Here is a 13,806-nt window from a genome sequence, read left to right as displayed (position 1 = left end):
ATCTCTTGGGCGCTGCTGCAACAAAATATGTTTTGAGAAGAGAAATAATGTTGTCACTTCAAAAGCAATATACGCACATACAGGACTGCAGAAAATGAGAACTTTATGTACTGTATTTTAACAAGAAAAACTGCACAGAAATACATAGAAACATCAAATCTATCAACACAATAATAATTTCCATAAAAAAAATCAGCACTTTTATATTAATTCTAATATGCTGATATCGATTTATGCTGGCATAAGCAAGTATTTCCCAAAATCACTTATTTTCTGGTTGTAAAATAGTTTTTAATAAATACACAGTAAATAGTCAATGGATGCACAAACCATCATTTTTTTTTATCCAATCTGTCCTGCATTGACTTATAGTATCTCTCAATCTTTATCTCTTGCAAATACAACCTGAAATTCTGCAACAATCTGATTAGAAAACATTTCAAAATCTGTTAACAACATGAAAAAGAAAAGTTTGGAGAAAGCCTGGAGATATTTGACTTGTGGTTAACTTTTAAATCTGTCACCAGGTTTTTGCTACCCCATCTAATAGCAGCATGATGTAGGGAAAATGACCCTGATTCCAGCTTTATGTCACTTACTGGGCTGCTTTCTGTAGTTTAGATAAAATCCCTGTTTTATCAGCATCAGAACTACCAGTTCTCTTATCTCTATTTAACCACACCCATAGCACTAATTGGCTGCTTTCTGTTTACACTATGCATAGACAGGAAGCTGCCAATCGGGGGGGGGGGCATGTGCATGGTTGGACTACCTAACAGTAGTCCTCTAGTGATAATCTCCTTTAGATAAAACAATTATTTTATAAAAACTACACTAAACAGCCCAACAAGTGATACATCAATGGAATCAGGATCTCTATTGCTAAATTACCCTGCTCTCAAGTATAAAAAAAACTGGTAAAAGATTTCCTTTTAGGCAAAGTTCAATTTTGTATTCAATTTGGAGGTAGAAATGTTGTCTTTGTCAGGTGGTGTGCAAATATAAATGGGTTTAAAGGTCATCACAAACTTTTGCTTGGTTTTTAGTGACTACTCCTGTATTCAGTTGCCCCCTTAAGTCCTTGCAATACTACATGGGTTAAAAAAAATGATATTGTGAGATGTCTAATTGTTTGTATTGAAAGGAGGTTTTATTTTCACCACCTCTACGACCATTAATGTGTGGGGTATAGTAGTGGCACATCCTTCCCCCACTTTTTCCTCTCCGATCACACCTTGGTATTGGTATATACCTCCTGTTTATAAAGTACTCCCTCGGTTATTTCTGGCCTCCTCACCGGCAGTATCTGTTTCAATAGCTCCCGGCTCCCACCACCACACAATCCTTTTTGGATAAAAGATTTGCAATCTGTTTTATTCCTATCTTCGATGTTAATTTTCTGCTTGATTTCAGCTTTATTGAGAAACCAAATAACAGCTCTCGGCTAGTTATATGAAGATGGATTGGAGACGAGAGTGGACTTGCCCGCCGGGAGACCAGTGGTGGCAAACCGTTTTGGACTCCCTGATGAAACTTGATTATTGACATGCTGAAGTTAAATCTAATGAGAAAATAAATCCTGTCCATCAAAAAATTAGACCGTTGTCTTTTTTTTAAATATTAGCTGGTTGAGTGGGATAAAGTGTGGATTGTTAAGTATGGTCTCTGCAGTTTGGGGTCTGCTGCTATACAACATGATACCTCCTGAGCCACTTCTAATGATGTTATCAAGGCTTGCTATTTAAAGCCTGCCTAGTCTCATTGCTTTTTGATTGCTTTTATTCCAGACCTTGACCTTGACTATGCTTCTGCTTTCATTTTCAGGTAGGTACTTCACCTGATACTTGTACTTTTGGCTATTACTGGCTACACTTCATTATTGACCCTTTGATTCTCCATACTACAGATGATCAAATGTTTTGAAATTTGAATTCACTAGGTTGATGGAAGTTTAAAAAAAAATATTTGCATTCAATTTAATTACTACATACTGCAATATTACAAAGTTTCCGTCTGATTGCCCTAAAAAGTGTGTAACAGTCTGAGGTCTCTTAAGACGGCATCCAACTGTGTTCAAACTCTATAACACAATCACAGCCTTAACAGTGTCAAAGTAACCTCACCATAGGAATAGATGGTAACCCTGAAGTAACCAACCCTCATTTGAAATCACGGAGCACTTACAGACTTCTGCTTGTTTTTTGGGGAAGGAAAAGATGAAAAATGGTCAAAATATTATCCTTCTTCATCATTTGTGACCAGGCAGACCATTCTGTGTAGATCACTGACTTGAAATGACAGTGTTGCTGTCAGAGGTAACATCAGCCTGCAGTGACTAAAGCGGGCTTTACACGCTGCGACATCGCTAATGCGGAGTCGTTGGGGTCACGGAATTTGTGACGCACATCCGGCCGCATTAGCGATGTTGCTGTGTGTGACTCCGATAAGCGATTTTGCATCGTTGCAAAAACGTGCAAAATCGCTAATCGGCGACATGGGGGTCCATTCTTAAAAATCGTTACTGCAGCAGTAACGAAGTTGTTCCTCGTTCCTGCGGCAGCACACATCGCTGCGTGTGACGCCGCAGGAACGAGGAAGTTCCCCTTACCTGCCTCCCGGCCGCTATGCGGTAGGAAGGAGGTGGGCGGGATGTTACGTCCCGCTCATCTCCGCCCCTCCGCTGCTATTGGGCGGCGGTTCAGTGACGCTTCAGTGACGTCGCTGTGACGCCGCACGGACCGCCCCCTTAGAAAGGAGGCGGTTCGCCCGTCACAGCGACGTCGCCGGACAGGTAAGTATGTGTGACGGCTGTTGTGCGACACGGGCAGCGATTTGCCCGTGTCGCGCAACAGATGGGGGCGGGTACCCACACTAGCGATATCGGGACCGATATCGCAGTGTGTAAAGTAGCCTTTAGACAAGTGATGTGCCATATATTTCAAAAGCCCTCTTTTGCCTTCCAGTTACCACTAATACATTTGATAGGCCTAGGACACACGGCGAGAAAAATGGTGCAAGTGTAATGCGATAAAAAAATCGCATTCCACTCAGACCAATATTACTCTATGGGGCAGCACCCATGAGCGATTATTTTCTCAGCCCTAATCGAACCGAAAAAACAGTCGCAGCATGCTGTGAGCATAATGCAATCCTGTTTCACGCGTACCCATTTAGGTCTATGGGGTGAGAGAAACATTGCACTGTACTTGCATTATACCGGTGTAATGCGAGTGCAGTGCGAGAATCGCATCAACCAGCAATGGAGGAGGTAGGGAGATAAATCCTTCCCCTCCACAGCGCCGGCGCTCCCCTCTGCAGCTGTGGTCTGATTGCACGATTGAACCACAGTCGCTTGACACTCGGCTCCCGCTGTGCTGCGATTGTATGACGAGTGTCATGCGACACTCGCACATAACCCATGTGGCCTCAGCCTTAGAGGAAAAGAAGGTCAATTACAAGCTGCTTTTGTTAGTACTACTCCCCTGATAGCTGGTGAAAGTGGTGGTGCTTCTGCTCCCACATTCTTAGCTATAACTAATACAAAGGACCGGCACTCCAAATCTTCTGGAATATATTTATGCTTTATTCCATCATATCATACAGGCGTAAAATAACACGTTTTGGCTAGTAGTGAGCCTTTTTCATATCTATAGATTAAGTGAATGCACACACACATATATATACAAACAATTAGTGGATTATTTCCTTTGTGACTGACCCACCTATCTCATCTGCATATTAAATTAATTAGTTGAACACATTTCCATACATGTTTCTCAATTCAATTAAATTAAAAACACACAGGATGCCTTCCTTGGACATGTGCCGCCTGGAACTTCTGTTTCTGCACATTCTTAGCTATGGTATGGGATTTTTTTTCTTTTACATTATTCCGTCCATTGCCATTAACAATATTTATTTTTCCATAAGTTATGTACAATACTATACATATTAACAATCTATTCAACTTCAATTATTCAACCCTTGCCAAAAAGGATACAAGGAATACTATGTAGGTAGGTACATATACAGAAAGCAAAATGTGATTGCAAACCGATGTGTAGCTATGGCATGTACAGTTGTCAAATTACACTAGTAAACAGGTGTGCAAAAACAGATTTGCACAGTTAAGTGTTCACAATTCTACCATATTATTTTGCTTATTTTTAAGAGAAAACAACCGCTTTCTGACAAATTACATGATAACAAAGGGTTAATTAGGTAAACAAAAGATCCAAAATACACCTGCAACAGGGCAATGTATTGGAGTGGTGTGTACAAAAATAAAATTTGATTAGTAAAACAGATTTGAAAAAAAAATTGTTTGCGACAAGCTCGCTTTGCCAGGCAAACAGTCACAGTGAAATGTTTGGATTTAAAGGTATTTTCTTTTGTATTAAAAAAAATAAACAAAACTATTTCTGCTTCATAAAAAGGAATGCACAAAAAATACAAAATCTCAATACTGAACCTGATTTCAAATAAAAAAAAATATTGTGCTGCTTTCTTTGTAGCTTTTTATTTCATTATGCAAAAAGAAAAGATGTGTAATTGTAATTGAAATGCAGCTGGGCAAATGTCAGCCATACCATATCATTGATCAATACGACTCAGGGCAGTGTCACACAACCGTAGATTCTCTCATCCGAGATAATTGGGTCGATTATGCTAATGACATCTCTGATCAGAGTTTGAGTGTCAGCTTAGCATGCGTCAATTCTCTCTGATGAGAGAATCGGAGAATCGGAGCACACTGTGAAGGGATGATGGAGCACAAAATGTCTCCATCTTCTCCATTCTCTCAGTCCACAGAAATCCCACTGCACCCAGTAGCTATCCGAGTGCTGTCTGATGATTTATACACACCCATAGACCTGCATTGCCGAGTGCAATCCGAATATCGGAAAAAACTTCGGTATGTTGATATTTTTTCCTTAGTTTGGCTTGGTCCAAAAAATAAAACCCCATGCATGTAAGCTGCCCCATAGGCTAACATTGGTCTAAGTGCAACCTAATATTTTATTGGATCCCACTTGAACACAAAATGTGGTTGTGTGAGCGAGCCCTGAGTCTGTTACTTCTGGTAGCACCCCTCTAATCCCACTTCCATCAACTGATTCTCTATATTATTCACAGACATCTACACTGATCTTCTTCACTGTTGCAATTGTACAACACATTACTGTCTGGAGTATTTGTCCAATATTTTAGGGTTTTATCCTCATACCTCTATTGATCTGCACTCTGATGCTTTCTCACTATTCAAAATCAGTTCTACATTCCCTGACCAAGCTAATAAACTGTACAGGTTTTGATAGTCCCTTACCACAGTGCCATGCCATGCGGTCAAGTGTCACGCTGGGTGTGGGGAGAGACACCCAGTAAGTGGACTCCTGGGAATAAGAAAGGCTGAAAAACAAAGAAAAGGGGGGATGCCAGGGGCTCTTGCGCTGATCCTGACACTGGGGGGCCCTGCGCTTGCCCTCAAACCACAGGTACCTATAAGGGTTAAGAGGTGTGGCCTGCCAACGTGTCCCTGTTTCCTAGCCAGACCCTAGGACTAAATCTCACCACCCACCAATCCACGGAGGGAGAAACAAACACAAAAATAAACAGCAGAAGGGGAAAAAGGAAAAACAACAACTTATCTTGAGAGGGAATTTTCAGAACATACAGCAACCGTAGTCTGAAGCCACATGCACTCCTGAGCAAGGCACTTGTACAAGTGAAGAGTATAACCCGCAATGGAGGAGTGAAAGGCCCCACTTTATAAAGGCCCTTAATTACCAGCTGGAGGAAAGGCTCCTCCAACCTGGCAAGGAAACAGAAAAAAAAACCTAAATCAAGCCCTTAAAGGGACAGCGTCCATTAATGTCTTGCTAATCGCTGTGCCCTTCTGCACCTGGTCCCAGCAGCAGCACCTGAAGGTCCAGACACATCCGTGACAGTACCACCCTTCCTAGGAGTGACCTCCGGACACTCAGGGCCTGGCTTGGCAGGATGCACCCTATGAAAAGCACGAATCAATCTGGCAGCATTCACTTCAGATGCCGAAACCCAACTCCTGTCCTCCGGACCGTAACCTCTCCAAAGCACTAAATATTGCAAGGAGTTGCACAGAAGACGGGAATTCAAGATTCTGGAAATTTCAAACTCAAAATTCCCTCAGCCTCCATCCAAGCTGGGGAGCGGGTTACTAGTGGGAAGCCATTGGAACCGTAACACAACACAGGTGCAGGGAAAGGCAGTCACCATCAACCTGCCAGGAGGAGAAACACCGCAGCTGTCTGTGGGACCCGTCCATCCACCCGTTTGTTTTACCGGAGACTTTGCATTCGTCATTGGCTGAGTGAGTACCACCATGCCATGTGGCACAGCGCTGCCCCCGCGACCCTGCACCTCACCAGGCCCCGTAACCCGCCTGCCATACATCCCTACCTCCCACACCGGGCCCCGGGACAACCAACCCCCTACCCACGGAGGGGAGAACCAACATCCAAGCTGCTCCCCGTCATCGCTCCCGGGATCCCCGTCCAGAGCAGCGGTGGTGCCACCAAACTCACCACAACCGTGGGTGGCGTCACGGACAATATCCCTAAACTCAAACCACCCCCTTTCACTCACAGGCGAGGAATGCCGCTCGAGTCCCCGGGATCCAGCGCACCGCTCGAGCCACCACCAAGCAGCAGCAGCAGCCGGACCCGAGCAGTGGGTGAGCGCAGCGTCCCCTCCCCCGCCCGCGACTACTTGGCGTCACGAACAGGATCTTATCGCTCTGCCATCTGGTAGAGGTGCGCCTTGTGACCGCCAGAGGCGTCTGGCCGAAAATTTTGAGAAGCTGCCATTTTGGGCGCGAAAAGTCCCCGCTCGAGCATCTTCCCGAGTAGTGGAGGCGCGAAAGCCGAAACCCCGCCCCTGTAGAGGAGGAGCCGGAAAAAGACTAAGGGGGACGGAAACAAGATGTCTGCGCCCGATGAAGCCGCTGGAGGAGCGGCGGTCGCAGTCGCAGTGGCACCCGCGGACGGTCCCGGCTGCACTAGCGGGAGGCACCGTGGCCCCATCTCTCGCTCAGGTGATGCCGTTCTCCTTGCCCTATGTGCCCGGAGCTACCTGGCCGCCGCAGTACGATGGGAAACCTGATGCGTTGCAGGTCTTCCGGAAGAAGCTTAGCCCGCTGCTGGAATTGTACCCCCTAACTGATAAGCAACGTGCAGCGATAGTGCTGGGGCAGCTAACTGGCGCGGCTGAGCAGGAGGCGGAGACCTGGGCCGAGGGGGACCGGTCCTCTGTAGCCACCATCTTTGAAAAGCTACAAACTGCCTTTGAGACCCGTACCGAAGCCGAGTTGCGGATGCAGTTTTAACAATGCCGGCAACGGCCCGCGGATAGCATTCGGGACTACGCCTTGCGTCTGCAAACCGCCCTCCGCACACTGAAGTGGGTAGACCCCATCAACGATGCGGACAGCAACAAAATGCTAGTGGAACAGTTTGTACAGGGGATGAGGTCCTCGGAGGACAGCAAACAACTTCGGCTCTGGGCCCTGGAACACCCTGATGTGGGCTTTGCCGTGTTAAAGGAACGGGCCATTAAAGCTCTGCAGCCTCCAGAGTCGGAAGTCCCGGAGGCAGCCCCATGGCCGGCTGAGACGGCTCCCGTCGTGGTGGCCCCTGTCCTCTCAACACCTCCGATGCCTGCAACCCCAAGCGGCATGATGGAGGAACTGGCTGCCCAAGTCCGCCGCATGGATGGGGACCTTGCCGCACTCCAGACTCCGACCAGGCCCCAGCCCCTGGCGAAGATGCAGCTCGCCGACAGCCCCGAGGACGTCCCCTGGATGCAGCGGAGAAGGGCCAATGACCCACGGTATGGACCCCCGATTTGTTACAGGTGCAGCAAGCCCGGCCACTACTCCCAACGGTGTCCGTTAAACGAGCAACCCCTGGGGCCACGGGCCAATCCTCAGGAGTAGAACCCCATGGCCCCCCAGACTGGTGGGACCGGTACATCGGAGCCCGACCCATCATCCCCGTGGCAGTGGACGGTATCCCGCTGATGGCTCTCCTGGACACTGGATCACAGGTAACCACCATACCATACACACTGTATCAACGGTATTGGGGAAAAGACGAACTAGCCCCCCCAGACGCCAGTATGACACTGATTGTCGCTGATGGACTCCCATTGACCCAGGTAGGGTACAAACAAGTGGCCATGACCGTGGGACGAGCTGAACTGCAGCACCAGGGAATGATTGTGATAATGAATGAACCCAGTGATCATAACCCGAAGGTAGTGCTAGGGACTAATGTGATGGAGCACTGTATGAGTGACGTGCTGACCTTATTGCAGCAGCTGGTCGCCACAGCAGCGGGGAGCCGACAGAGAGCTGTGCAGCGTGAGATCCGGGCCCTGATGTATCGCCAGCATGTGAACTCGACAGGAGGGGAGATTGGAGGAGTGAGAGTGATGGATGCAGCCCCTTTGATTGTGCCTCCCAGGAGTGAGATGATGATTTGGTGTAGGGCAGCGGTAGGGCCCCAGGGGCGTGACTATCCCGCCATGATAGAGCCCATGCCCTCCGAACACTGGCCCACAGTAATGGCCGCCCGAGGGGTGGTAGACGTAAAGAAGCGGAGAGTGTCCGTGAGGGTGCTGAACTGCGGGGAGGAAGAGGTCAGGCTTCCCCGGTACGCTACCCTTGCCAAGTTGCTCACTCTAGATCCCCACTCCCCACACCATCCACGAGGCCATTTCCCCAATCTCACCGCCTACTGCCAGCACTCACCCAGCCCAGGGGAAGTTAGACGAGTGGTGCCGAGAGCTACACGTGGGCACTGAAGATACCCCTACACATCACAAAGAAGGGGTATACCGGGTGGTACGGGACTATGAGCGAGTTTTTAGCAAACATCCTCTAGACTTTGGGCAGATTAAAGGGGTCCAACACCATATCCCCACCGGTGAGCACCCCCCCTATCAAAGAGAGGTACAGGCCTATTCCCCCTGCACACTACCAATGTGCCAAGGACATGTTGAGGAACATGAAGGAGGCAGGGGTTATTAGGGACAGTTGTAGTCCCTGGGCCGCCCGTTGGTGCTGGTTAAGAAGAAGGACGGCACCATGCGGATGTCTGTGGATTACCAGAAGATTAACCAGATAACGCATAAGGACGCTTACCCTCTGCCCTGCATTGAAGAGTCCCTGGCTGCGTTGAGAACCGCTAATTACTTTTCCACCCTCGACCTCACCAGCGGGTACTGGCAGGTGGCTGTGGCCCCAGAAGACCGAGAGAAGACTGCATTCGCCACTCCTATGGGACTCTGCGAGTTCAACAGCATGCCGTTCGGGCTGTGCAATGCCCCCGGGACCTTCCAACGGCTGATGGAATGCTGTCTGGGACACCTAAATTTCAAGACCGTCTTGCTGTACTTGGATGATGTGATTGTGTACTCACAAATGTATGAAGCCCACCTGGAGCACCTAGCCGAGGTGTTCGCGCCCCTTGCTAAGTATGGGATGAAGCTGAAGCCCTCCAAGTGTCATCTGCTGAAGCCCAAAGTGCAGTACCTTGGACATGTGGTGGATGCGGAGGGTGTCGACCCCGACCCCGAGAAAATCACCGCCATCCAGGACTGGCCGAGGCCAATCACGGTGAGGGAAGTGAGGCAGTTCCTGGGCCTGGTGGGATACTACCGCCGCTTCATCAAAGGGTACATGAAGATGGCTGCCCCCATGCAAGACCTCCTCGTGGGACAGACCAAAGGTGGTAGACCCCTAGGAGCCCCACTGGTGTGGGAAGAAAGGCATGAGGAATCCTTCCGCCAGCTGAGAGCAGCCCTGACCGAAGAGGAAATCCTAGCGTACCCTGATTACAGCCACCCATTCATCCTCTACACCGATGCCAGCAATGTGGGCTTGGGAGCAGTCCTATCTCAGGTCCAAGACGGGAAGGAGAAGGTGATTGCTTATGCTAGCCGAAAGCTCCGACCGACTGAGAGGAACCCTGAGAACTACAACTCTTTCAAGCTTGAGCTCCTGGCACTGGTGTGGGCTATCACCGAGCAGTTTCGCTATTACTTGGCAGCGGCTAAATTTACCCCTTTCACGGACAATAACCCGCTGACCCACCTGGACACAGCCAAGCTGGGCGCGTTGGAGCAGCGGTGGGTGGCCAGGCTAGCCAACTACGATTTCACCATCAAGTACAGGGCCGGCCGTGCCAACGTTAATGCCGATGCACTCTCTCGGATGCCCCACCTGTCGGAAGAGGGGCCCGAGGATAATGACCTCGAAGAGATTGAGTTACCTGCATTTCACCGGCCGTCCACCGAGAAGGTGCATGTCCATCAACAATGGGTGAACCTGGACCCGCTGCCCAGTCAGAAGTGGCAGGAAGCTCAGGACCAGGCACCCGCTGTCCGCCTGGTCAAGACCCTGGTGGAACAGGGCGCTGCTGGATAGACCCTGCCGCCCCTGCCGAAGCCCAACGCCTGTGGCGAGAACGGGCCCGGCTGTATCTACACCAAGGGAAGTTGTATCGTGAGCTGATTAATCCGAAGACCCATGAGAAGATCCGTCAGCTGGTGATTCCCCAAGCTAACGTGCCCTCCGTCCTGCAAGCGTACCATGATGGTGCTGGGCACTTCGGGTGGAAGAAACTGGAGATGTTGTTAAGAGAGCGATTCTATTGGAGTGGAATGCGGGAATCTGTGGAGGCCTGGTGTCGAGAATGTGGCCCTTGCGCGCTGAGAAGGAAAGACGAGGCCAGCCAGAAGGCACCCCTACACCCGATCATTACGCATCAACCGCTGGAGCTGGTTGCCCTTGACCATGTAAAGCTCACCCCCAGCCGAAATGGGTACACCTACGCTCTAACCATTGTGGACCACTACTCAAGGTTCATGGTGGTTGTCCCAGTCAAAGACCTAACCGGCCGTACCGCCGCTAGAGCGTTCCAGGCTTATTTCTGCCGACCACATGGGTACCCTGAGAAGGTGCTTACGGATCAAGGTCCGGCCTTTGAAGCGGAGGTATTCCAAGAATTCTGCCAGTTGTACGGCTGCAAGAAAATCCGGACCACGGCTTACCATGCCCAAACCAACGGCATGTGTGAAAAGATGAACCACCTGGTCCTGGGCCTCCTTAAGACTTTGCCACTAGAAGAGCAGAACCTGTGGCCGGAGAAGCTACCTGACTTGGTCGATATGTATAACAACATCCCTTCCAGCTCGACGAAATGCACTCCAGCATACCTGATGAGGGCTCGCCCCGGCAGGCTACCAGTGGATTTAGAAATGGGGTTGGAAGCCCCGGAAGCGCTCCCTTCGACAGCTGAATGGGACACTCAGCGGAGGGTGCAGTACCGACAGATCCAGGAATATGTTGAAAAGAACTTGTGTTGGAGTCGGGGACAACAGGAGCAGTGCTTCAACAAGAAGGCGTCTGCTGGTCCCTTCCAGCCTGGAGATGTAGTGCTGAAGCGAAAAAGGAGGACCCACAAGCTGGATGATCAATGGGAACAAACCCCGTATGTAATACAGCCCACAGGATGGGAGAATGGGAAGGCTTACCAGATCAGCCGTGACCAAGGAGGAACTCTGGCCACGGTTTCCCGGGACCATCTAAAGAGGTGCCCCCCCGCGTTGAGGGTAGCGGCAGAAACTCCAGTTCTCAGACTGGCGGAGAAAGAAAAGGAGGTGATCCATACTATGATGGGTGATTTTCCGGCAGACTGGCCTACGCAGAACGGCGCGGTGATTCTTCCAGTGATACTGTTCCCACAACCCGTGGATGAGGAAGTAATGGAAGCGATCAACCATGAGCCAGTACCCAGGGATGAACCTGTACCCAGCTCCCCTACGCCTCCGCCTGTCCCATATGATAGCAGGGAGGAGGAACTGGTTGTTCCCCCTGCCCCATTGCCTGTCACCACTGATACCGGGCCACGAAGGTCCACTCGTCCCAACCTAGGTAGACCCCCACTTAGGTACAGGGAAACTACTCTTTAGAGGGGGGGCTTTGTGTGTTGAGAGTACCGTTTGGAAGTTTGAGAATGACAAGTGAAAATGATCAACCGCAAGTTTACCTGATTAACAACCGTGATTGAACCGGTCGTTGCCGGCAACTGTTGTCCCCGTGGGGACTGTCTGTAACCATGCGTAGAAACTGCTACAGACAAGCCCGAGAACTTGCAGGGCAACCACGAACTTGTGGAATGTAAAAAAAAATGTTGGGCTTGAAACCGTGACCGCCTCCGGAGAGGCTGATTTGGAGGATGGGCCTGGAGGAAAGAGATGGCCCAGGCCCGCCACTACCGTAACCGGTGGCGATCCTCCGGGGGGTTCAGGGATCCCCATGGACGCGGGTCCCCTTAAAGGGACAGAACCCGCTTGGGCAACTTGGTGCTGGACTGGGGTCAAGGGGTGCTGCCCATTTGCTTAGGGGCAGCATCAGGGCCAGGTTGCTTGGGAGGGAGAAGAGCGGAAGCCGTAACCGTATTTATTAAAAATGTTGGTAACGTTTAAGAAATGTGCCTCCCGATGTGGGAAGATTGAAAAAATGCTTGTTTACATGTTTACCGTTTTATATCTTTTTCCAGTTCGTGAAAAATAAAACCGGTGATGGACGGGCAGCCCGCGGACGGTCTGCATTTTACTAAGGGGAAATGTGGCGCCCTGGACAAGCCAGGTCATCACAGAACTACACCAACACACCCCCCAACCCCGGTTAGGCACACCGAAGCCAAACACAAAATCCTTGTTGCCTTCCTCCAGGGGCTGATTTCCACACCAGGGGGTGGGCCAGGCGGTTGGTCCCACCCACCGAGGAGTTCACAGTCCTGGAGGCGGGAAAAGGAGAGAGGGCAGATAGAGTTTGAAGTGGAAGTGAGAGGAAGTAAAGTGGTAGAGGAGCAGTCTGAAGGCGGTCCGGGTGTGTGGCCCGGACGGAACAGCAAGGTTGGCAGACGGTGGTGACCGTCTGCAGGAGAGGCTAATTGGAGCAAACCATATGGACTGTGGACGGGCAGTGGCCCGGCGGTACCGAATCGGAGAGTAAAGAGAAGCCAGCACCATCCGGCAGGGCTTACGGACCCCGACAAGGCTAGGAGTCACCGTTAAATTTGTCAAATCCGTTAGCGAAGGGAACCTCCGGGGTTTCCCAGCAGTCAAGACCCGATTGAAGGCAACTGCTCAAACCGTAGAGCGAAACACAGTCACCGCCAAGGCTACAGTTCCCAGGGCCAGAGCCTGCGGGCAAAAGGGGCTCCCTCAGCCTCCATCCAAGCTGGGGATCAGGTTACCGGTGGGAAGCCATTGGAACCGTAACACAACACAGGTGCAGGGAAAGGCAGTCACCATCAACCTGCCGGGAGGAGAAGCACCGCAGCCGTCTGTGGGACCCGTCCATCCAGCCGTTTGTTTTACCGGAGACTTTGCATTCGTCATTGGCTGAGTGAGTACCACCGTGCCGTGCGGCACAGCGCTGCCCCCGCGACCCTGCACCTCACCAGGCCCCGTAACCTGCCTGCCATACATCCCTACCTCCCTCACCGGGCCCCGGGACAACCAACCCCCTACCCACGGAGGGGAGAACCAACATCCAAGCTGCTCCCCGTCATCGCTCCCGGGATCCCCGTCCAGAGCAGCGGTGGTGCCACCAATCTCACCACAACCGTGGGTGGCGTCACGGACAATATCCCTAAACCCAAACCACCCCCTTTCACTCACGGGTGAGGAACGCCGCTCGAGTCCCCGGGATCCGGCCCACCGCTCGAGTCCCCGGGATCCGGCCCACCGCTCGAG

The 13,806-nt window shown here is 50.6% G+C and overlaps 1 protein-coding gene across 1 annotated transcript in view; it reads right to left on the bottom strand.

Annotated features, from left to right (window-relative positions):
• The window catches only part of FRMPD3 (FERM and PDZ domain containing 3), a 492,671-nt gene that overhangs the window by 350,455 nt on the left and 128,410 nt on the right, over positions 1–13,806 (bottom strand). The window lies entirely within an intron of this gene.

The sequence above is a fragment of the Anomaloglossus baeobatrachus genome, chromosome 9 (assembly GCF_048569485.1).
Source record: "Anomaloglossus baeobatrachus isolate aAnoBae1 chromosome 9, aAnoBae1.hap1, whole genome shotgun sequence".
NCBI lineage: Eukaryota > Metazoa > Chordata > Amphibia > Anura > Aromobatidae > Anomaloglossus > Anomaloglossus baeobatrachus.
Note: the sequence above shows the minus strand (reverse complement) of the source record. Positions and strands in the feature narration are given on the sequence as shown.